We start from the raw sequence: 24,047 nt of genomic DNA, 5'->3' as shown, positions 1-24,047 counted from the left end.
CATTTAAGGCTCTGTGTGTCTTTAAGCACCATACTTTTTCACTCCGTCCTTGCTGTGTGTGTGTGTGAGAGAGCTTTTCTTTGACATCTGTTTAGCGAAATTACTGATTTACAGTTCATGAGGGTTGACCGATTCACACATTTAAAGTTTTGGAAAGATCTGACTTTTTTAAACCTTCGAAACAGCACCTATGACCCCATTTTAAGGCACTTCCGGTTGGCACAGGAAGCTATAAGTAAATACATATCCTGATCGGGTATGCTTTTACAGAATCCTGAGTTTTAAGTCTATACGTTAAGAACTGACTGATTTACACAGGGTTGAATGCACTATATATCACAAACTGCTGGTTGGGTATGGCAAAACACTTTTAGGGTGATTTTATCACTTCCGGTTGCTCCAGGAAGCTTAGAATCAACACAGGTAGACCTCATAGTGGCTTGATGGATTGTCATTGAAGACAGGTTCATAAGACATTCATAACCCACATAGGCTTCAGGTTGAATTTAGGGGTGCAGGCAATGTGTTCCTATGGGGTGAGATGTCATTGTAAACTGTTTGATGTAAACACCTTCTTTTAACTGTTAAGGGTTAATGCCACACGGTCAAGGTTAGGCTTGCACAGAGACCTTAGGAACGTTCCTGAGGTCAAATTGTGCTTCTAAACCTTAACAGTTCTCTCTCTGTCTCCCAAAAGCAAAAGACTTGAAATGTAGGTCAAGGGTCATCTTCTTGTCACTGTCGCTGCGCTCAGACCGAGCAAGCTACGGTCAAGCGGGGCATCTCGTTGAACTCGGCACGGCTATGGTGATGTCATTTTTAGTGGTGATTTCAGAATGCTATTTTGGTGTTTTTTCACTGTTGAAACATATTGCAAATGCACAAAAGTCAACTAGCAAGTCAGTGTCCATCAGCCAATTAGATATTTTCAGACACCAAACTGATACCATCTGACTCCAAACTCACTTTTTCCAACTCGTTTAGAAGCCAACTATCACATATTTCAGAGCAGGCCCAAAATTCACAGCGCCTTCCATTTAAACCATAATAAAACAAATAATACATAGTTATGTTCTAGCTGCGGGTCCAGTTCTCACATTATGTTTAGCCCTATGTAAGGCGACCTCTAATCCCAAGTTTCGGCTCGATAGGTCATTCGGTGCCCGAGCAAAACCTTAATTGGTGCTGAAATTCCACTTTTTTCCATGCCTTGCTACGGGGTCCTTGAATGAGCTATCGGACAGAAATGTCGGGGTCCGTCTCTATGGCCCGAGCCGGTTTCAATGCACCTAGTCTTGCAACTCTGGGACTTTTCTAAATGTCACCATTTTCGTAATGCTCAAAATGAATTGAAGTCAATGCAAATGCACGAGGCTTTTTATCGGTCCGAGAACCTTCTAGAGCCACATAACTCACCGTGCTTAATCGACCTGAGCTCTAGAACAGGTTTGTAAAGTTTCAGAACTCTAGGTCTGACGGTTCTTTAAAAGTTCGAACAAAAGTAACTATTGCAGGCACTGTCTGCCTCTAAGCCCCTCAGTGTGTCACTCCATCCTTTCTGTGTGGGTGTGTAAATTTTTCCTTGAAATCTGATGGGATGAAGGACTGATTTACAGTTCATGAGGGTTGCCTACTCACATATATTAAGTTTTGGAAAGATTTGACTTTTTTAACCCTTCGAAACAGCCCTTTTGACACGAATTATGGCACTTCCGGTTGGCACAGGAAGCTGAAAGTAAACACATATCCTCATTGGAGTGGGCTTTACAGAATCCTGAGTTTTAAGTCTATACGTTAAGAACTCACTGATTTACATAGGGTTGAATGCACTATTTCTCTCAAACTGCAGGTTGGGTATGGCAAACACTTTTAGGGTGATTTAACCACTTCCGGTTGCTCCAGGAAGCTTAGAATCGCCACAGGTAGACCTCATAGTGGCCTGATGGATTGTCATCGAAGACAGGTTCATAAGGCATTATTAACCCACATAGGCTTCAGGTTGAATTTAGGGGAGCAGGCAATGTATTCCTATGGGGAGACATGTCATTGTAAACTGTTTGATGTAAACACCTTCTTTTAACTGTTAAGGGTTAATGCCACACGGCCAATGTTAGGCTTGCACAGATCGGGAGGACCTTAGGAACGTTCCTGAGGTCAAATTGTGCTTCTAACCTTAACGGTTCTCTCTCTGTCTCCCAAAAGCAAAAAAATATGAAATTGAGGTCAAAGGGTCATTTGGGTCCTTCTTCTTGTCCCTGTCGCTCAGACCGAGCGAGCTACGGTCAAGCGGGGCATCTCGTTGAACTCGGCACGGCCTGGAGATAATGGCAATGCCATTGCAGGCTTTGTGTGTCTTTAAGCACCGTACTTTTTCACTCCATCCTTTTATCCCCTTTTCTTCAAGCGGGGCATCTCGTTGAACTCGGCACGGCCTGGAGATAATGGCAATGCCATTGCAGGCTTTGTGTGTCTTTAAGCACCGTACTTTTTCACTCCATCCTTTTATCCCCTTTTCTTCGTGGTATCCAATCGCTAGTAATTACTATCTTGTCTCATCGCTACAACTCCTGTATGGGCTCAGGAGAGACGAAGGTCGAAAGCCACGCGTCCTCCGAAGCACAACCCAACCAAGCCGCACTGCTTCTTAACACAGCGCGCCTCCAACCCGGAAGCCAGCCGCACCAATGTGTCGGAGGAAACACCGTGCACCTGGCCCCCTTGGCTAGCGCGCACTGCCCCCGGCCCGCCACAGGAGTCGCTGGATCGCGATGAGACAAGGATATCCCTACCGGCCAAACCCTCCCTAACCCGGACGACGCTAGGCCAATTGTGCGTCGCCCCACGGACCTCCCGGTCGCGGCCGGCTGCGGCAGAGCCTGGGCGCGAACCCAGAGACTCTGGTGGCGCAGCTAGCACTGCGATGCAGTGCCCTAGACCACTGCGCCACCCGGGAGGCAGATCTGACCTTTTTAACCCTTCGAAACTGACCCTATGGCACCATTTGAAGGTACTTCCGGTTGACATAGGAAGCTGAAAGTGAACACATATCCTCCTTGGGGTAGGCTCTTATATAATATTGAGTTTTAAGTCTTTATGTTAAGAACTGACTTATTTACAGAGGGTTAAATGAGTGTGTGTTATTTCATAAAATCACATAAAATCACAGAATTCTGGCAGAGCTTCGAGACCCACTTAAAAAATGTTCGTCTGAACACACTGCAACTGGATCTGTAACTTTTTTTTTTTGAACTCCTTTTTGTGAACATTACCAATTTGTCAATGTACGATTTCTCTTAAATTACGATAGATAAATGGCTGGTTCTTTTTTTTCCTGACACCGTATGCTTATGTACTTCGACGTGAAGCGGTCAAATTAGCACCCTACTTTGCGTTTTTGACCTTTAATCCCAGATAAATGGCCATAACTCAAAAAGCGTTGAGGCCTCGACGCCATCTTGTTCGGGGCCAACTGTCCATTACGTCTTCGAAATATTTTCCGTTTAGGAGAAAAGGCCACATGCATTTGCAATGTGCTTGTGCATTTGCAATATTATTTATTTTCCCTCTGGTGGGAATTTCCGAGACTGCGGAAAAATGACCAAAATTTGTTCTTTTTATAAAACGGAAACCGAACGTCCGAGAGATTTCGTTTGATGACTTCCTGAAAGATCTCTCTCCCGCGCACGGCCCGACGCCGTCCGCGAATTTTAGAAACGTTGCAGGACGTCTAGTAAGGGACCATACATTTGCAATGTGGCGTTTCTCACTAACCATATGGTGAGTGCTAAAATGTTCCCTTAAGGTATGGAAAGGCCTTGGAAAGGCCATAAGTGTAAGCCAACATAATTCATTATTTTACATTAACATGTAATACATGCATTATGAAGAAAATGGTGTAATTTAGTCTCCATGAAATATGAAATGGGTTATGAAGAAAATCGTGTATGGTTGCCTACATGACAAAAAGGCGTTCTGATTACAAGTGCACCAGTATCAAGCGAAATCAAGCACAGAAAACAGCATTGGCATTAATAAAACAATATTTCCCACGAATTAAGTCGCACGTAAATGTGCGTCTTTTCTCAAAAATTCTGTTCAGCAAGTCTAAAACAGTACATATAGGCATACAACGACACATTTTAAAACATGGTTAAACAAAGACAACATTTCTGTATATTCATGACGTTGAATTAGCCATTAAGAAGAACAAAAATGAAATACAAATTATCGCGTCTATATGGTTGTTGCAAAGGCTTGTGTAGCCTACTGGTTAAATTTGTGTCTTTTCGCACGAATTAAGAAGCACATAAATTCGTGTCTTTTCTCACGAATTAAGCCAGACGAAAACGCACAAAAACGCACGAAATCTGCTGAAATACATTTTGTACATATATGCGCGAATTGAATGTGAGACTGTGTTGGTCTGTGTTAGCTGCATGTGTGACAACTCCACCAGTCCTATTTATGATATCATTCACTAAAATTATACCTTTTGTAAACATTTCTTCGATAAATACAGTTTTATTTATCAATTAGTATATTTGAATTTAACCACAATATTTGTTGTACTATTTGTTCCGTCCTTTCAGGTGGATTAATCTGAAATTGCAACCAACTTTCTAAGGCTTGTTTAAAAAATAAAGATATTTTGGAGATTATTTCCTTTTCAAACAACCGAAAGTGAGCAGGTGTAATCTGAATAAAGGGGAAAAGGCCCTTTATTCAGAATAAAGGAATATAGGATGAGACATTCGTACCAATTGACTAGAGAACCAGTTTGGATTTAAGTATAACTTTTGTATGACTGATGCCTTTAGTGAGAGGTCTAATGCTTTAATATCTAATAATTTCTTCCCTCCGAATTCATATTCTTTATATAAATAGGCCCTTTTAATTTTATCTGGCTTGCCGTTCCAAATAAAATTGAATATTTTTTGTTCATATAATTTAAAAAGCAGGTCACTAGGTGTAGGCAAAACCATAAGCAAATAGGTAAACTGTGATATAACTAAAGAGTTAATCAGGGTGATTTTTCCCCAAATAGACAGGTATTTTCCTTTCCATGGTAGCAAGATCTTATCTATTTTTGCTAACTTTCTATAAAAATTTATTGGAGTTAGATAATTTCTTTATTTTGGGATTTGTTTACTATACATAACTTAAACCCATTTTATAAGAGATTCCCCAAAATTGAAATATTCTAGGCATTTATATATAAACTCTAGTCGTACTTTGTCAAAAGCCTTTTCAAAATCAGCTATGAAAACCAGGCCTGGTGTCCCCGATATTTCATAGTGTTCTATTGTTTCCAGTACTTGTCTTATATTATCTCCAATGTATCCTCCATGTAAAAAACCTGTCTGATTAGGATGAAAATTGGATGAAAGTATCTGACAATACTTTTTTAATTCTATGCGCCAAGCATTTTGGTAGGATTTTTGCATCACAACACTGAAGTGTAAGAGGTCTCCAATTTTTTAAATGGACTGGATCTTTATATATACCACTTGGGTCCTGTTTCAGTAATAATGATATCAGACCTTCTTGTTGCGTGTCTGATAATCTAACATTTATATAGGAGTGGTTAAAACAAGCTAATAATGGTCCTTTGAGTATATAAAAAAAAGTTGTGTATACTTCCACTGGTATGCCATCCAGCCCTGGAGTTTTCCCATCCTTAAAGGCCCCAATTGCATCAAGCAGTTCCTCCTCTGTAATTTGGCCTTCACATGAGTCTTTCTGTACAGATGTTAATTTTACATTATTATTAGGAAAAAAATCCATACAATAAGTTTCAGTTAGTGGAGATGGAGGAGCCTGAAACGAAAACATATTCTTAAAGTACTTTACTTCCTCTTTAAAAATATAATTTGGTGAATCATGCGTGACTCCATCATTTGTAACAAGTTTTAATTAAAAAAAATTGGTAGCATTTCTATATTGAAGATTGAAAAAGAATTTTGTGCATTTTTCCCAATTTTCCATCCAGTTCGCTTTATTTTTTATAATATATTACACTGGATCTTTCTTGAATAGGTTCCTCCATTTCTTTTTGTTTTTCGTCTAACTTATTCTGTGCCTCTATGGTACCGTTTTTATTGCTATCTAACTGTACTGTTAGTCCTTCAATTTCCTTTGTTAATATGGACTCTTTTGATCTTAATTGATTTTGTTTTATAGATGAGTACTGAATTGCATTCCCTTTAAAGGCACATTTAAAAGTGTCCCATACAATAAGGGGATTTGCTGTACCTATGTTATGTCTGAAAAAGTAAGTTATAAATTATTCTGTCCTAGTTCTAAACAATTTATCATCTAGTAGGCTTTGATGAAATTTCCAATATCCTCGCCCACGTGGAAATTCTGTAAGAGTAATATATATGCCAATTATGTGATGATCCGATCACATTCTGTCCCCTATCAACACTTTTTTAACTTTTGGTGCCAGAGAGAATGGTATAAGAAAGTAGTCAAGACGACTAGCTTGATTAAGCCTCCGCCATGTATATCTCACTAGGTCAGGGTATTTAAATCTATATATATACACTAATTCCAATATATCCATGACATTCATCATTTCCTTAAGTGCCTGAGTGTGATAGTTTGTAGTGTGATTTCCTTTCCGGTCCATAGAGGTATTTAAGACCGTATTAAAATCTGCCACCATAATAATAGAGTCTAGTGTTGCTTGTAGAGTTGATAAATTCTTATATTTTCAAAGAAGCTTGGATCATCATTATTCGGACCGTATAGGTTAATAAGCCATATCTGTTTATTGTCCAATAACATATTTAAAATAATCCATCTACCTTGAGGATCTGTTTGGACAATTTGCACATTTGGATCAAAATTATTGTTAATTAAAACCATCACCCCTTTTGAATTTCTTTGCCCATGGGAGAAGTATATTTCGCCCCCCCAGTTATTTTTCCACAAACCTCATCTAAAACTGTTGAATGGTTTTCCTGTAAACAATAGATATTATATTCCTTCTCTTTTAGCCAGGTAAATACTGATTGTCTTTTCTTATTATCTGCTAGGCCATTACAATTGTAACTGGCTATACTTATTTCACCACTTACCATAATGAGACACAACTTTCAATTCTTTTTATCAAAATATATGTTTGTAAACGTACCATTAAAAAGTAACATGATGATTGAGTGTCTATGTAGCTGTACCATGATATTTGCATTTCTACTAAGTTAAACTCCAATTGATCCCTACTATTCCACCCGCTAAAAGCCCTCCTCATCCCAATGCCCGGCAGACCACCCTCGACCCCCTGTATCCCATAGCCCATAACCGACTGGGATCCATCCTTTGAAAAGAGCACACAGTGCCATTTACCGAATTGAAGTAGATTAACTGCCAAATGCATTTCCATCGCCCTCACCTCGATTTGTATTATATATAGCTGTGGATCAGCCTCTATTGTCCCTAACATCTTTTACTCCTTCACAACAGTTGTGGGATACACACATACACCCACACACACTCAACCCTTACCCCCACACAACCATAAACTCACTTTCTCAACAATTGCACCAACCCAGAGCCCAACTCAAGATAGATCTTTGATTTACAAATGCACTTGCAGTTGCAGCTGCATGAGAAGGCCTGCAAGACCACACAAAAAATGGGCAAAAATTGAGAGATTTTATTTACCATTGTCACATCCTAGATGATGGAGGTCAAATGTACACCTTTTCCCTGAAACACCCACAATACGGTCACCCGTATTGACCATATTCCCAAGCATCTCCATGCAGTCCGACTTTGATTTTGTGCCACCAGGGTCACAATAATATACCCCCTCTCTGAATGTCCGAGTTCTCATTAGCAGCTTGGAGAATTTCTTTGTGTAGTATGCTCTCCCTTTAGGGGGCTTTGGCTTTGCATGACCAACCCTGCCAAGCAGGCTCAGAATCTTGAGGGGGCAGTGCTGCTCTTGGTCTCTGACCTCATTTGGCTGCATACAGACAGCTGACAGCAGGCACATAAAACAGTTAGGGACTTCTCCTTAGTATCTGGGTCATTCAGGTGGGTGTCTAGGGTATAGGGTCATGGACCGTACCATTAAAATAGGATCATAAATAATTTGATATAATTTATTTGAAAAATGTAGTTCCCCATGGTAGGACAATAATAAATCAAATGTATCATTTATTTTTAAAACTGTTCCACCATGATAGGACAATACATAAATAAGACGTATAATTCATTTTAAAGTATATCCATCATCTGAACAACATTGAAAGCCCTCTCATACCCCGGCTCACAGCAATACATTGGCTCTGGGATATGCAACCATTTCATTACTCACTCACTCAACTTTCCAAACATAACAAATAAAATAAACACACACCACACCATCCACACATACTGTGCCTCCTGTTTAATGTGCCTCCTGTTTACTTAGTTTCTATCTTCACTATGTTGAATTAGTGCTTGTGTGTTTAATTAGTTATATGAGAAGATATATAGAAAAGCTATATTTTTTATTGTATTGTTTCAATCCATAACTGGGATTGACCCAGCATCCTTCTCAACCAGAGGGCCAGAAGCAAAGGCAGAGACCCCCCGGTGAGGCCCCACCTGGTTCCACCGGCCCCAGGCCCACGGCAAGAGCCTCCAGCTAGGCCGCGCCCCAACCCAGAGCCCAGGCTCGAGGGAGGCCTCCACAGACACCAATGGATGACGATGAAGAGCATCCCCCACCGCTACCCCAGCCCAGGAATAAAGGCCCTCACCCCCCCAGGCAATGAGTCTGGAAACAGGTTTAGCCTATATACTTTCTGATCCAAGGAAAGGAGTTTTAGCAGTCTACATGTTGAAAATGTTGTTATCTAAAGAATAGAAAAGGAAGGAAAATACCCACACAGTGTTCTTTTCATCCAATGCCTTTTCAAAATTATGTTTCATTGTTTTTATGTTGAGTGTTTATCAAAATCATCCATAGGTTGTAGCCTACCTATCTATCCACCTCCTCTTGAAGTAGTGATCTTAACTTGATGTCTGGGTGGTTGTCAATAAAAAGTAAAGAATTACAGGCACATACTGTAGTCATTGACATAATTATATTATTGCAGACCACAAAGGTAATGATGTGTTTTGAGGCAATGTATGGCATCTTTTGATGATTAATAGCTAATAGCTGGGTTCACTTGAAATACTATTTAGGGTAATTCAATTACTTTCAAATACATTTTGAAGTTAGTGTATGGATATTTCTATTTGAAAAGTAGTTGAATATTGGAATGCATTTGGAAATACACTTAAATTATTGGCATGTATTTGAACATACTCAAATACACAGACAAATGTATTTTCAAATACAAATATTGAAATACTCCCATGCATTTGAACCCGGGTCTGCTTGGTATTTGAAATAATGTATTCTAAAATAAATATTTGAAAATTGTTTAAAATAGTATTCTATTCATAGAAATAATTTCAAATACTTCCAATGGAAGTAGTTGATTCGGTCAACATTATTTGAAAATACTCAAATACATAGGAAATAGGTATTTGAAATACAAATAATTAAAATACACATATTTGAACCAAGATCTGATAGCTAACAATTGCAACATGATAACAATAGTTCTGAAAATGTTTCTGTTCTGTTTGGATTCTGCATTCTGCTCTTTTTCTTCCCTCTGTCTCTTTCCGGACTCCCAACACCAAACCTGATTCTGGTTGTTCAGTTTGTGATGGAGAACAACTCATTAAATAGCATCTGTATCAGTGGATCCTGCATTCCTGCCTTGTCCAGTAATGGCTTCTTCTCTCCCTCACCCTCTCCAGTTTTGCTGGTCTGGTTGATCCGATTGACCGGATTGGAAAGTATGAGCTGTGGTGTCACCAAGGGAGATGACAGTAGAGGTCGACCGATTATGATTTTTCAACGCCGACACCGATACTGATTATTGGAGGACCAAAAAAAGCCGATACCAATTAAATCGTTCGATTTTTATATTTATATTTGTAATAATGACAATTACAACAATACTGAATGAACACTTATTTTAACTTTATATAATACATCAATAAAATCAATTTAGTCTCAAATAAATAATGAAACATGTTCAATTTGGTTTAAATAATGCAAAAACAAAGTGTTGGAGAAAGTAAAAATGCAATATGTGCCATGTAAAAAAGCTAACGTTTAAGTTCCTTGCTCAGAACATATGAAAGCTGGTGGTTCCTTTTAACATGAGGGCTCAATATTCCCAGGTAAGAAGTTTTAGGTTGTAGTTAGAGGAATTATAGGACTATTTCATATACCTTTGACTATTGGATGTTCTTATAGGCACTATAGTATTGCCAGAGTAACAGTATAGCTTCCGTCCCTCTCCTCGCCCCTACCTCGGCTCGAATCAGGGATACATCGACAACAGCCACCCTCGAAGCATCGTTACCCATCGCTCCACAAAAGCCGCGGCCCTTGCAGAGCAAGGGGAACAACTACTTCAATGTCTCAGAGTGAGTGACGTCAACGATTGAAACGCTAATTATCGCGCACCCCACTAACTAGCTAGCCATTTCACATCGGTTACATCAGCCTAATCTCGGGAGTTGATAGGCTTGAAGTCATAAACAGCTCAATGCTTGAAGCACAGCGAAGAGCTGCTGGCAAATGCACGAAAGTGCTGTTTGAAGGAATGCTTACAAGCCTGCTGCTGCCTACCACCGCTCAGTCAGGCTGCTCTATCAAATATCAAATCATAGACTTAATTATAACATAACAACACACAGAAATACGAGCCTTAGGTCATTAATATGGTCAATTCCGGAAACTATCATTTCGAAAACAAAACGTTTATTCTTTCAGTGAAATACGGAACCGTTCCGTATTTTATCTAACGGGTGGCATCCCTAAGTCTAAATATTGCTGTTACATTGCACAACCTTTAATGTTATGTCATAATTATGTACAATTCTGTCAAATTAATTACGGTCTTTATAGGAAGAAATGGTCTTCACACAGTTTGCAACGAGCCAGGCAGCCCAAACTGCTGCATATACCCTGACTGCTTGCACGGAACGCAAGAGAAGTGACACAATTTCCCTAGTTAAAAGAAATTCATGTTAGCAGGCAATATTAACTAAATATGCAGGTTTAAAAATATATACTTGTGTATTGATTTTAAGAAAGGCATTGATGTTTATGGTTAGGTACACATTGGTGCAACGACAGTGCTTTTTTCACAAATGCGCTTGTTATAAATCATCACCCGTTTGGCGAAGTAGGCTGTGATTCGATAAGAAATGAACAGGCCCCGCATCAATTATATGCAACGCAGGACAAGCTAGATAAACTAGTAATATCATCAACCATGTGTAGTTAACTTGTGATTATGTTAAGATTGATTGTTTTTTATAAGATAAGTTTAATGCTAGCTAGCAACTTACCTTGGCTTCTTGTGCACTCGCGTAACAGGTAGTCAGCCTGCCACGCAGGTTCCTCGTGGAGTGCAATGTAATCGGCCACATTATGTGTCCAAAAATGTCAATTTCCGATTGCAATGAAAACTTGAAATCGGCTCTAATTAATCTTCCATTCCGATTAATCGGTCGACCTCTAGCTGACAGATCTTGATTGATCCACGGAATTTGCATGGCCTTAGTTACAAAAACAAGGCAGAGGAAAGAAGGGAAGTCAGTGGGTATGCAGGTATGAAGATACTAGAGAGATTAGAAAGAAAGGGAAATGCAAGTTCAGACAAAGTGACAGATTTGCATATTTGTATTTTGTGAATTGAATTGTTGCCATGGTACCTTAAAATTCACAGGTGACTTCAAATGAAATCAAATTTTATCTGTCACATACACATGGTTAGCAGATGTTAATGCGATGTTAATTCTAGTTCCGACAATGCAGTAATAACCAACAAGTAATCTAACCTAACAATTCCACAACTACTATATCATACACACAAGTGTAAAGGGATAAAGAATATGTACATAAATATAAATGAATGAGTGATGGTACAGAACGGCATAGGCAAGATGCAGTAGATGGTATAGAGTACAGTCTATACATATGAGATGAGTAATGTAGGGTATGTAAACATAAAGTGGCATAGTTTAAAGTGGCTAGTGATACATGTATTACATACAGATGGCAAGATGCAGTAGATGATATAGAGTACAGTATATACATATGAGATGAGTAATATAGGGTATGTAAACATTATATTAAGTGGCATTGTTTAAAGTGGCTAGTGATAGATAATTTCCATCAATTCCCATTATTAAAGTGGCTGGAGTTGAGTCAGTATGTTGGCAGCGGCCACTAAATGTTAGTGGTGGCTGTTTAACAGTCTGATGGCCTTGAGATAGAAGCTGTTTTTCAGTCTCTCGGTCCCTGCTTTGATGCACCTGTACTGACCTCGCCTTCTGGATGATAGCGGGGTGAACAGGGACGTCATATGTTACCATTGTCTTTCATTTTCAGGCTTCCTGCTTGTTCGTGCCCAATAACGCCTGTATCCGCTCTTGATTAGATTACAATGGTGCCAGGACCTTCTCAGTGTCCTAATATAAATATGTATTATGCCTATAGTTCATCTGTTGGTCATTTGGCTGGCCCCCTCTTTTGTATGTCCCTCTGACCTCGGTGTGTCCAGCTATTCTATGCACTTATGGCCTTGCTTTAGTTTCCTGTTTTTACCAGCCTGTATCCATTCACTTCCACAATAGTCGTTGGGAACCTTTTTGTGTTTGAACCTTTTACATTTTTAACCTTTACAAAATGTGTTACATCCCCGTCTTTAGCTGGTACCTAAAAATAGGTCCCGATCCATCATTGGATCACAAGTCCCGACCTTCCATTTAAGAAACAATGACTTCCACTCTCTGCTGAAAGGTCTGTATTTCTCCACCAATCATACCCTCTGCCTCATACACCCCGCTGAGCTGCTTGGTCAGCTGTCTGATTGTGATTTATCCTGTTGTAGTGTTCAAGGATGTCCTTCCTTTATATTCACAAAATTCCCGTATCCTGACAGTGTCCCATTCCACCTCCTTGTTTACACAATTTTCCAGTGGATCTCTAGTAGAACTCCACCAGGGATCCCAGGATCGATGATGACATTCCTGTTTGTGATGACATAACGTGTTGGTGAAGCTGCAGCTGCAATGGGAAAAGAGCAGAGTTACACCCTTAGAAATAGAATCATAATTCCGGTAGGTCTACTTAAATTCTATTTCTATGGTTGCATCATCACTCTTAACATGTCATAGCCTTTAGTGGAGTGTTAACATCTTGTCCTACCCAGTAATAACAGCCCAGTATACATTCAGCTGTGAAGTAGGCCTACCTTTCACCTTTAAAATACACAATGGCACAGTCTATATAGTTCACATGTTCTTATAATGCACACCCTTAAAACTTCTTATGGCTGCAGGGGCAGTATTGAGTAGCTTGGATGAAAGGTGCCCAGAGTTAACGGCCTGCTCCTCAGTCCCAGTTGCTAATATATGCATATTATTATTAGTATTGTATAGAAAACACTCTGAAGTTTCTAAAACTGTTTGAATGATGTCTGTGAGTATAACAGAACTCATATGGCAGGCAAAAACCTGAGAAGAAATCCAAACAGGAAGTGAGAAATCTGAGGTTGGTCGATTTTCAACCCAGCCCCTATTGAACACACAGTGGGATATGGATCTGTTTGCACTTCCTACGGCTTGCACTAGATGTCAACAGTCTGTAGAACCTTGAATGAGGCTTCTACTGTAATGTGGAGCCGGATGGGAGCTGTTTGAGTCAGTTGTCTGGCAGAGAGCCAGGTCCTGGTCATGCGCATTTCACATGATAGCGACCTGCGTTCCATTGCTTCTCTACAGACAAAGGAATTCTCCGGTTGGAACGTTATTGAATATTTATGATAATAAAATCCTAAAGATTGATTCTATACTTAGTTTGACAAGTTTCTTCGACCTGTAATATAACTTTCGGAAGTTTTCGTCCGACGTTCGGCTGGACCTGCATGAGCGTTTGGATATGTGTACTAAACGGGCTAACAAAAGTAGCTACTTGGACATAAATAATGGACATTATCGAACAAAACAAACAGTTATTGTGGAACTAGGATTCCTGGGAGTGCATTCTGTGCATTCTGATGAAGATCATCAAAGGAAAGGGAATATTTATAATGTTATTTTTGATTTCTGTTGTATCCAACATGGCGGATAAAACAAAAACAAATCTGAGCCCCGTCTCAGATTGCATGGTTTGCTTTTTCCGTAAAGTTTTTTTGAAATCTGACACAGCGGTTGCATTAAGAACAAGTGTATCTTTAATTCTATGTAAAACATGTATCTTTCATCAAAGTTTATGAGTATTTATGTTATTTGACGTGGTTCTCTGCAATTTCTCCGGATATTTTGGAGGCATTTCTGAACATGGCGCCAATGTAAACTGAGGTTTTTGGATATAAATATTAACTTTATCGAACAAAACATATGTTTTGTTTAACATGAAGTCCTATAAGTGTCATCTGATGAAGATCAAAGGTTAGTGATTAATTTTATCTCTACGTGTGCTTTTTGTGACTCCTCTCTTTGGCGTGAAAAATGGCTGAATTTTTCTGTGACTTGGTGGTGACCTAACATAATCATTTGTGGTGCTTTGTGGCGCCCTGCACTTTCACTGGCTGTTGTCATATCATCCCGTTAACGGGATTGCATTCATAAGAAGTTCTAGGCTCAATAGTCTGCACCCTAACAAACATTAATGAAAAAAGATTAAACTGGCACCCGCTGGATGGCTGTTTCAAAACACTTGTCAGTTTACACTCGACTGAAATCTCCTCTGTTTCACTTGAGTGCGTCTAGACTATAATTATGAATACCTGCGGGAAATATAGTCACTTACCATTCATTAATTATCTGCCACAAATGCAACAGAAGATGGTGACTAATACTATTACAGTTAGAATTGATCGTCCTTGGTCAGCCAAGTGAGATCCATGAAGTCAAAGTGATACGGTTATTTCTTCATTTTTATACGGGCCTACTCCTCAGGCATTTTTGAAAGTCGGGACAAAAGCAACTTTTTCTCACAACCTTTTAAAAATATTAACATTTGAAATATGTATTTTTTTTATATAGCAAAGTATCAGCCCTCACACCATGTAAAGGATCATGGTGATGTTCTTAAGACTCTCTTCCCACATGTGAAGGCTTCTCCGCCCAACCTATCAGGAGGAACTGAGCATTGTCTGCGCCCCGGAGACTTCCTGGTGGTAAAAGACTACAGAAGGAAGAGCTGGAAGGATCCTCGTTGGAGAGGACCATATCAGGACCAGAATCAGGGCCGGGATTCCAACCTGCCTAAATATCAGATGAGGACACCAACTAAGGAATCTGGAGATGGAGGGGGGGAAGGAGAGAGAGAGAGAGATGGGGAAGTGAAGAAAGCGAGTGAGGGAGAGAAAGAGGTAGAGGATATCCTTGTTTGTAATCAGCCATCATAACAGACCAGTAACTTAGTAAACACGAGTGCATCTTTAAAATAAGAGTTTCACGTCACCCAAACAACAGCATGTGCAACAGAATAACCTACTTGATGAAACTGCTCCGAGTATCGCTTCAGTCAAAAAGACGCTATTGAAAGTGTGAGCCTCTAAGAAGTTATTTTGCTAGTTTGTTTGTAGCTACAGACAACAAAATAGTTGTGTAGTATGTTGACTCACTGTGGCTATAGCTGTGTTAGAATACCCATACTACATACTTAATGAGTATATACTACATACTATATACCATTAGGTAATTTTAGTACACTGCAAACAAACGGTATCCTTTTGTCATGATCGTCGAAAGGATTAGACCAAGGCGCAGCGTGCGTAGAGTTCCACATATTTTAATAAATTGAAACGCAACAAAACAATAAAGCACAAACGAAACGTGAAGCTACTGGTGTGCACACAGGCAACTAACTGTAGACAAGATCCCACGAAACACAAAGGGGAAATGGCTGCCTAAATATGATCCCCAATCAGAGACAACGATAAACAGCTGCCTCTGATTGGGAACCATATCAGGCCACCATAGAAATACAATTCCCCTAGATGACCCAACCTAGACACTATCATGCCCCAACCAACATAGAGAATAAACAGCTCTCTAAGGTCAGGGCGTGACAGTACCCCCCCTCCCCCAAAAAGGTGCTGACTCCGACCGCAAAACCGGACTCAATAGGGGAGGGTCCCGGTGAGCATCTACCGTCAGTGCGGCTCCGGTGCGGGACGAAGTACCCACTCCGCTAGCAGATACGTCATCCTCCATGGCGGCTCTGGTGCGGGAATCGTCGCCGGTGGCTCCGGACTGAGAACCCCTGCTGGAGGTTCTAGACCGCCGACCGTCGCTGGAGGTTCCGGACTGGAAACCGTCTCAGGAGGTTCCGGACTGGAAACCGTCTCAGGAGTTTCCGGACTGGAAACCGTCTCAGGAAGCTCCGGACGGGGAACCGTCGCCGGAAGCTCCGGACTGGGAACTGTCGCCGGAAGCTCTGGACTGTGGAGGCGCACTGGAGGCCTGATGCGTGGGACCGGTACAGGTGGCACCGGGCTGATGACACGCACCTCAGGGCGAGTGCGGGAAGGAGGCACAGGACGTACTGGACTGTGGAGGCGCACTGGAGGTCTAGAGCGTAGAGCTGGCACAACCCGTCCTGGCTGGATGCTCACTTTAGCCTGGCAAGTGCGGGAAGCTGGCACAGAACGCACTGGGCTGTGAAGGCGTACTGGGGATACAGCGCGTAGAGCCGGCGCAGGATATCCTGGTCCGAGGAGGCGTACTGGAGACCAGGAGTGCTGAGCCGGCACAATCGGTCCTGGCTGGATGCCCACTCTAGCACGGCAAATGCGAGGAGCTGGCACAGAACGCACCGGGCTGTGAATGCGCACTGGAGACACAGTGCGCATCACCGCATAACACCGTGCCTGACCGGTCACACGCTCCCCACGGTAAGCACGGGGAGTTGGCTCAGGTCTAAACCCTGACTCCGCCAATCACCCCGTGTGTGCTCCCCCAAAAAAATTATTGGGGTTTCTGTGGCCTTCCTCCCTGACGTCGTTGCTGTCCTCTTATGCTCCTAGGCGACTCCCGCCAAGGAAGGCGATCCTGTCCTGCCAGGATTTCCTCCCAAGTCCAGGATCCCTTCCCATCCAGGATTTCTTCCCAAGTCCAGGATATTTCCTCCTCCTGGGCACGCTGCTTGGTGCTTTGTTGGTGGGGTCTTCTGTCACGTTCGTAGAAAGGATTAGACCAAGGCGCAGCGTGCGTAGAGTTCCACATATTTTTATAAATTGAAACTCACCAAAACAATAACGCACAAACGAAACGTGAAGCTACTGGTGTGCACACAGGCAACTAACTGTAGACAAGATCCCACGAAACACAAATGGGAAATGGCTGCCTAAATATGATCCCCAATCAGAGACAACGATAAACAGCTGCCTCTGATTGGGAACCATATCAGGGCACCATAGAAATACAATTCCCCTAGATGACCCACCCTAGACACTATCACGCCCCAACCAACATAGAGAATAAACAGCTCTCTATGGTCAGGGCGTGACACCTTTCAGTTAAGCGTACTAGCTCTTCGACTGTTTACCGGACGTTGATGCTGTTGCTGTGCAATCTCTTGCTAGCTAGTTAGCATAACAAATTACTAGTTAGAGATTTTACGACTTCGGGTGTGTTCTTAAATTCAATCTGGAGTGCCAGAGTGCGCTCATAAATTCAGAGTGTTGTCAGATTGTCCATTTCTAAATTCAGAGCGTTTTGCTCTCGGAGAGCACACTGGACATAACGTGCAAGGTAACTTATTTGAAAAGTCATTACATTGCTCAACTTTTTCTTAACATTTGTCATAATTAGTTAAAGCAATGAATTTGTATCCGCTCTCGTTGGACTTCGGCTGCATATTTTCTGCCATTTTCTTCAAATATGAAAACGATGTGAAGCCACAGGCCCATTTCCTGAAGAATTGCATTATGGGCCCTAAAGTACGGAAATAGTGTCCTCTGCGTGTATACTTCATATTTTGGAGAATTAGTATGACATCCGGGAATTTTTGGCATACTAACTATATCCATACTATGACCAATAAGCATGCTATATACTAAATTCATGTCACAAATAGTATGGTTAGTGCGATTATTATGAGTGTTCAGACACAGCTATAGTCTTTAGCCTGCCTACCTAGCAGACATGAGATGTAAAAGTGAAAATAAAACTTCAGCTTGCCTGTTGAGACTCTCGATTGAAAACAATACGTTGGATTTAGCCGATGACAAAGGTCAAAATAACCTAGCTAGTGACTTCAAATCAATAAAATATCCATCAAAGGCTAAACATATGTTTTACACAAAGTAATTACGAATTACAATTCATTTTAGTCTTCAATTCAGATTAGTCTATACCGGCTATTCCCAAACTGGGGTACGCATACCCCATGCCGTCGGGGGTACGCCAAATAGAAATGTGATTCACATTTTCAAACAGTCCATTTAGATTTTCCAACGGGACTATACATTTGGGTGATGTTTATTTCTCGCCTGAGTAGACCTCGTTTCACTGCCAAAAATAAAATTAAACCATCTAGTGTTCAGCGAAATAACAAACACAATGTCAAATACAGGCTCCCACGCGTCGGCCAGCCCATCAGGCTCCCACGCCTCGGCCGGCCCATCAGGCTCCCACGCCTCGGCCGGCCCGTCAGGCTCCCACGTCTCGGCCGACCCGTCAGGCTCGCTCGCCCAGGTGGAATGCCGGGTGTTGCCCATGTCACACCTGCTCCCGCTCCCGCTGCCCATCTTTTCGCACACCTGTCACCTTCGTTACGCTCATCAGCGCTTCATTGGACTCACCTGTACTCCTTCACGTTTTGATTGCCTTCCAATATCTGTCTGTTCCTCTGTCTCATCCCTGTGTCAGCATTATTGTCGTTGTTTTTCCCCTGTCCAGACGCTGTCCTTGTTTGTTTCTTGTCCGTTGTTCACTCCCTGTACTTGCTTCTCGTCTCCAAGCGTCTGCCCGTGCATATATTTGTGAAAAAAAATCTTAAAATCTAGGGGGCCAAATTATATTGAAAACAGATATGCTCAGATATACTGTATACCAGAGTGTAATTTGAAGGAATTTGATGAAGACACACTGTGTTTGTCAAATAAAAATATTAAGGTATTGCAACAAATACACATGCACCATTGTTGTTAGTAATACAACATCTCAGTACTGCAGAGCTCTCTTTTAGTAATACAACATCTCAGTACTGCAGAGCTCTCTCTTAGTAATACAACATCTCAGTGCTGCAGAGCTCTCTCTTAGTAATACAACATCTCAGTACTGCAGAGCTCTCTCTTCGTAATAAAACATCTCAGTACTGCAGAGCTCTCTCTTAGTAATAAAACATTTCAGTACCGCAGAGCTCTCTCTTAGTAATACCACATCTCAGTACTGCAGAGCTCTCTCTTAGTAATAAAACATCTCAGTACTGCAGAGCTCTCTCTTAGTAGTAAAACATCTCAGTACTGCAGAGCTCTCTCTTAGTAATACAACATCTCAGTACAGCAGAGCTCTCTCTTCGTAATAAAACATCTCAGTACTGCAGAGCTCTCTCTTAGTAATAAAACATTTCAGTACCGCAGAGCTCTCTCTTAGTAATAAAACATATCAGTACTGCAGAGCTCTCTTAGTAATACAACATCTCAGTACTACAGAGCTCTCTCTTAGTAATACAACATCTCAGTACTACAGAGCTCTCTCTTAGTAATACAACATCTCAGTACTACAGAGCTCTCTCTTAGTAATACAACATCTCAGTACTGCAGAGCTCTCTCTTAGTAATAAAACATCTCAGTACAGCAGAGCTCTCTCTTAGTAATACAACATCTCAGTACTGCAGAGCTCTCTCTTAGTAATACAACATCTCAGTACTGCAGAGCTCTCTTTTAGTAATACAACATCTCAGTACTGCAGAGCTCTCTCTTAGTAATACAACATCTCAGTACAGCAGAGCTCTCTCTTAGTAATACAACATTTCAGTACTGCAGAGCTCTCTCTTAGTAATACAACATCTCAGTACTGCAGAGCTCTCTTTTAGTAATACAACATCTCAGTACTGCAGAGCTCTCTTTTAGTAATACAACATCTCAGTACTGCAGAGCTCTCTCTTAGTAATACCACATCTCAGTACAGCAGAGCTCTCTCTTAGTAATACAACATTTCAGTACTGCAGAGCTCTCTCTTAGTAATACCACATCTCAGTACTGCAGAGCTCTCTTTTAGTAATACCACATCTCAGTACTGCAGAGCTCTTTCTTAGTAATACCACATCTCAGTACTGCAGAGCTCTCTCTTAGTAATACAACATTTCAGTACTGCAGAGCTCTCTTTTAGTAATACAACATCTCAGTACTGCAGAGCTCTCTCTTAGTAATACCACATCTCAGTACTGCAGAGCACTTTCTTAGTAATACCACATCTCAGTACTGCAGAGCTCTCTCTTAGTAATACAACATCTCAGTACTACAGAGCTCTCTCTTAGTAAAACAACATCTCAGTACCGCAGAGCTCTCTCTTAGTAATACATCTCAGTGCTGCAGAGCTCTCTCTTAGTAATACCACATCTCAGTACTACAGAGCTCTCTCTCAGTAATAAAACATTTCAGAACTGTAGAGCTCTCTCTCTTTACAAGGCCGATGAGAATGAGCTCTACCTCTCAGGTCTTGGTGCTCTCAACCAACACTCCATCTCTCCCTCTTTCCATAATGTAATTTTGGTAATGGCGAGACTGGTGAGAGGTAAAAATCCTTTGCATAAACTGCCTACATTACTACAAATGTTAATTGCTAATTATGGAAAATAGGATAAGCAGGATTTTAAAAATATATATATTTTTAAATTGCTGTATATAATACAAATCGAGGTGAGGGCGATGGAAATGCATTTGGCGGTTGATCTGCTTCTGTTCTATGGGTGGCACTATGTGCTCTTTTCGAAGGATGGGTCCCGTTCTCTCCAGGGCCACGGGATCCGGGGGGGCGGGGGTGGTCTGCTGGGCATTGGGATGACAACCCACCTCAAGATGAGGGGTTTTAGCAGGTGGAATAGTGGGGACCAATTGGAGGTTTACTTAGTAGCAATGCAAATATCATGGTACAGCTACAGTTGAAGTCAGAAGTTTACATACACTTTAGCCAAATACATTTAAACTCAGTTTTTCACAATTCCTGACATTTAATCCTAGTAAAAAGTCCCTGTCTTAGGTCAGTTAGGATCACCACTTTATTTTAAGAATGTGAAATGTCAGAATAATAGCAGAGAGAATTATTTGTTTCAGCTTTTATTTCTTTCATCACATCCCTAGTGGGTCAGAAGTTTACATACACTCAATTAGTATTTGGTAGCATTGCCTTTAAATTGTTTAACTTGGGTCAAACGTTTCGGGTAGCCTTCCACAAGCTTCCCACAATAAGTTGGGTGAATTTTGGCCCATTCCTCGTGACAGAGCTGGTGTAACTGAGTCAGGTTTGTAGGCCTCCTTGCTCGCACACGCTTTTTCAGTTCTGCCCACAAATTTTCTATAGGATTGAGGTCAGGGCTTTGTGATGGTCACTCCAATACCTTGACTTTGTTGTCCTTAAGCCATTTTGCCACAACTTTGGAAGTATGCTTGGGATCATTGTCCAATTGGAAGACCCATTTGCGACCAAGCTTTAACTTCCTGACTGATGTCTTGAGATGTTGCTTCACGGTTGGGATGGTGCTCTTCAGTTTGCAAGCCTCCCCCTTTTTCCTCCAAACATTTTTTTTATTTAACCAGGTAAGCTAGTTGAGAACAAGTTCTCATTTACAACTGCGACCTGGCCAAGATAAAGCAAAGCAGTGCGACACAAACAACACAGAGTTACACATGGAATAAACAAGCGTACAGTCAATAACACAATAGAAAAAAAGAAAGTCTACATACAGTGTGTGCAAATGGCGTGAGGTGGTAAGGCAATAAATAGGCCATAGTAGTGTCAAGTCTTTGGCTATGCCGGATTAATTGCTATGACATGCTATTCTATAAAATACTTTCTCCGTAATTAATATCAGCTGATTGAGCTAATCGGGTAAATGTAATTAACTAGAGAGTCGGGCACCACGAAATAATATTTATAGAGCTGTTATCTTCCGAATAAACTCTTAAAGATTTAGCAAAATTTTACATCAATAGCAGTCAACATCAATCGTCATCTTACTTCAGTCTCATATTCTGAAAGTTGTAAATTCTTGGTTATCTGCAAGAATCCTGGCTAACAAGTTGAATCAGCAATACAAAATTGGGTTTAATTATTTATTTACTAAATACCTAACTAATCACACAGATTCACACATACACAATTAAATCATAACTTGATTACAAATTGCCGTCATAAAGGAAAACGTCCCTGGCGGGCGGAACAGATATGACAGCTTGTTACACAAAGGAAAGGGGGCTGGGTTTTAGTGAAAGAGCGGGAGACTGGAACAGAGGCGAAGCTGTGCTATCGTAAATACAGTATCTTATGCATTCTAAATTACCGCCCATTTGGAAAAGGAAAATGCAATAAATATTTACTCTGAGCTGCGCTTCAGTAGGTTGGTGGTAGATGGAAGACCGTGTTGCCAAACCGAGTCCTCTGTCCTTTGAAGAATGTCTCTGGTGGTCGCTGGATACGTTGTAGTAACGTCGTTGTGTAGTAGACGGGATACTCTGACTGTCCTTCCTAACCTGCGTTTGTAGCAGCTGTTGCTAACTCAACGGCTAGGAGGTATCACTTCTGTAGTGAATACGAGTTCAAAGTTCATACCATTCACAACCAAAGCTCATGCTGATGTGGGGTTAGTTCTGTAGTTATTATCTGAACCATTCTGACATGGGATCGTCACCCTCATATCCTCGGAACAGGAAGTTATATTTTTGTCAATGGCTTTATATAGTGGAGGGAGAGGGGTGTGTCTGAAAAGTTTGTAACCCATGTCTCTTCACAGGGGCGGGCCACTGGTTGAGCAGAGGCCCAAACTTATGAAAACCCAAATCTCTCATTTGGAAGCTAAAATTACATTTCATCTCTTCACAAATAATTTCATATTCAAACATTTGAATTAAAAAACAATTCCATGTGAATCCGATACCTCTGATGTTTAGACTTTCCACAGTAGAGTTTGTCATTCTATCATTGATGAGAATGTGTCAGAGGGCAACCGAACTGACATAATATACTTTAAGTACCACCGCATATGTTCAGTTGGTCGGATTACCAGAATATAGTTCATTTCCCCCCAACTTCTGATGTTCCCAGAATCTCTATGTTAACCAAAGGGGCTTTCTAATGTCACATCAGTAGAGTAAGGAGAGGAATGGGGGAAAGAGGTATTTATGACTGTCATAAACCTACCCCCAGGCCAACGTCATGACAGTAGCAAAGTAATTACAATTTAGCAGATTAACACTGGAGTGATAGATGAGCAGATGATGATGTGCAAGTAGTGATACTGGTGTGCAGAAAAGTAAATAAAAACAATATGGTCATTATTGCCAAACAGTTCTATTTTTTTTCATCAGACCAGACATTTCTCCAAAAAGTACGATCTTTGTCCCCATATGCAGTTGCAAATCGTAGTCTGGCTTTTTCATGGCGGTATTGGAGCAGTAGCTTCTTCCTTGCTGAGCGGCCTTTCAGGTTATGTTGATATAGGACTCGTTTTACTGTGGATATAGATACTTTTGTACCTGTTTCCTCCAGCATCTTCACAAGGTCCTTTGCTGTTGTTCTGGGATTGATTTGCACTTTTTGCACCAAAGTACGTTAATCTCTAGGAGACAGAACGTGTCTCCTTCCTGAGCGGTATGACGGCTTCGTGGTCCCATGGTGTTTATACTTGTGTACTATTGTTTGTACAGATGAAAGTGGTACCTTCAGGCATTTGGAAATTGCTCCCAAGGATGAACCAGACTTGTGGAGGTCTACAACTTTTTTCTGATGTCTTGGCTGAT

At 41.0% G+C, this 24,047-nt stretch overlaps 1 protein-coding gene across 2 annotated transcripts in view; it reads left to right on the top strand.

Moving 5' to 3' along the window:
- LOC139532420 (hemicentin-2-like) overlaps window positions 1–24,047 on the top strand; it is a 231,613-nt gene that overhangs the window by 11,638 nt on the left and 195,928 nt on the right. The gene's annotated exons all lie outside the window — the stretch shown is intronic.

Source organism: Salvelinus alpinus, chromosome 10 (genome assembly GCF_045679555.1).
Source record: "Salvelinus alpinus chromosome 10, SLU_Salpinus.1, whole genome shotgun sequence".
NCBI lineage: Eukaryota > Metazoa > Chordata > Actinopteri > Salmoniformes > Salmonidae > Salvelinus > Salvelinus alpinus.
Note: the sequence above shows the minus strand (reverse complement) of the source record. Positions and strands in the feature narration are given on the sequence as shown.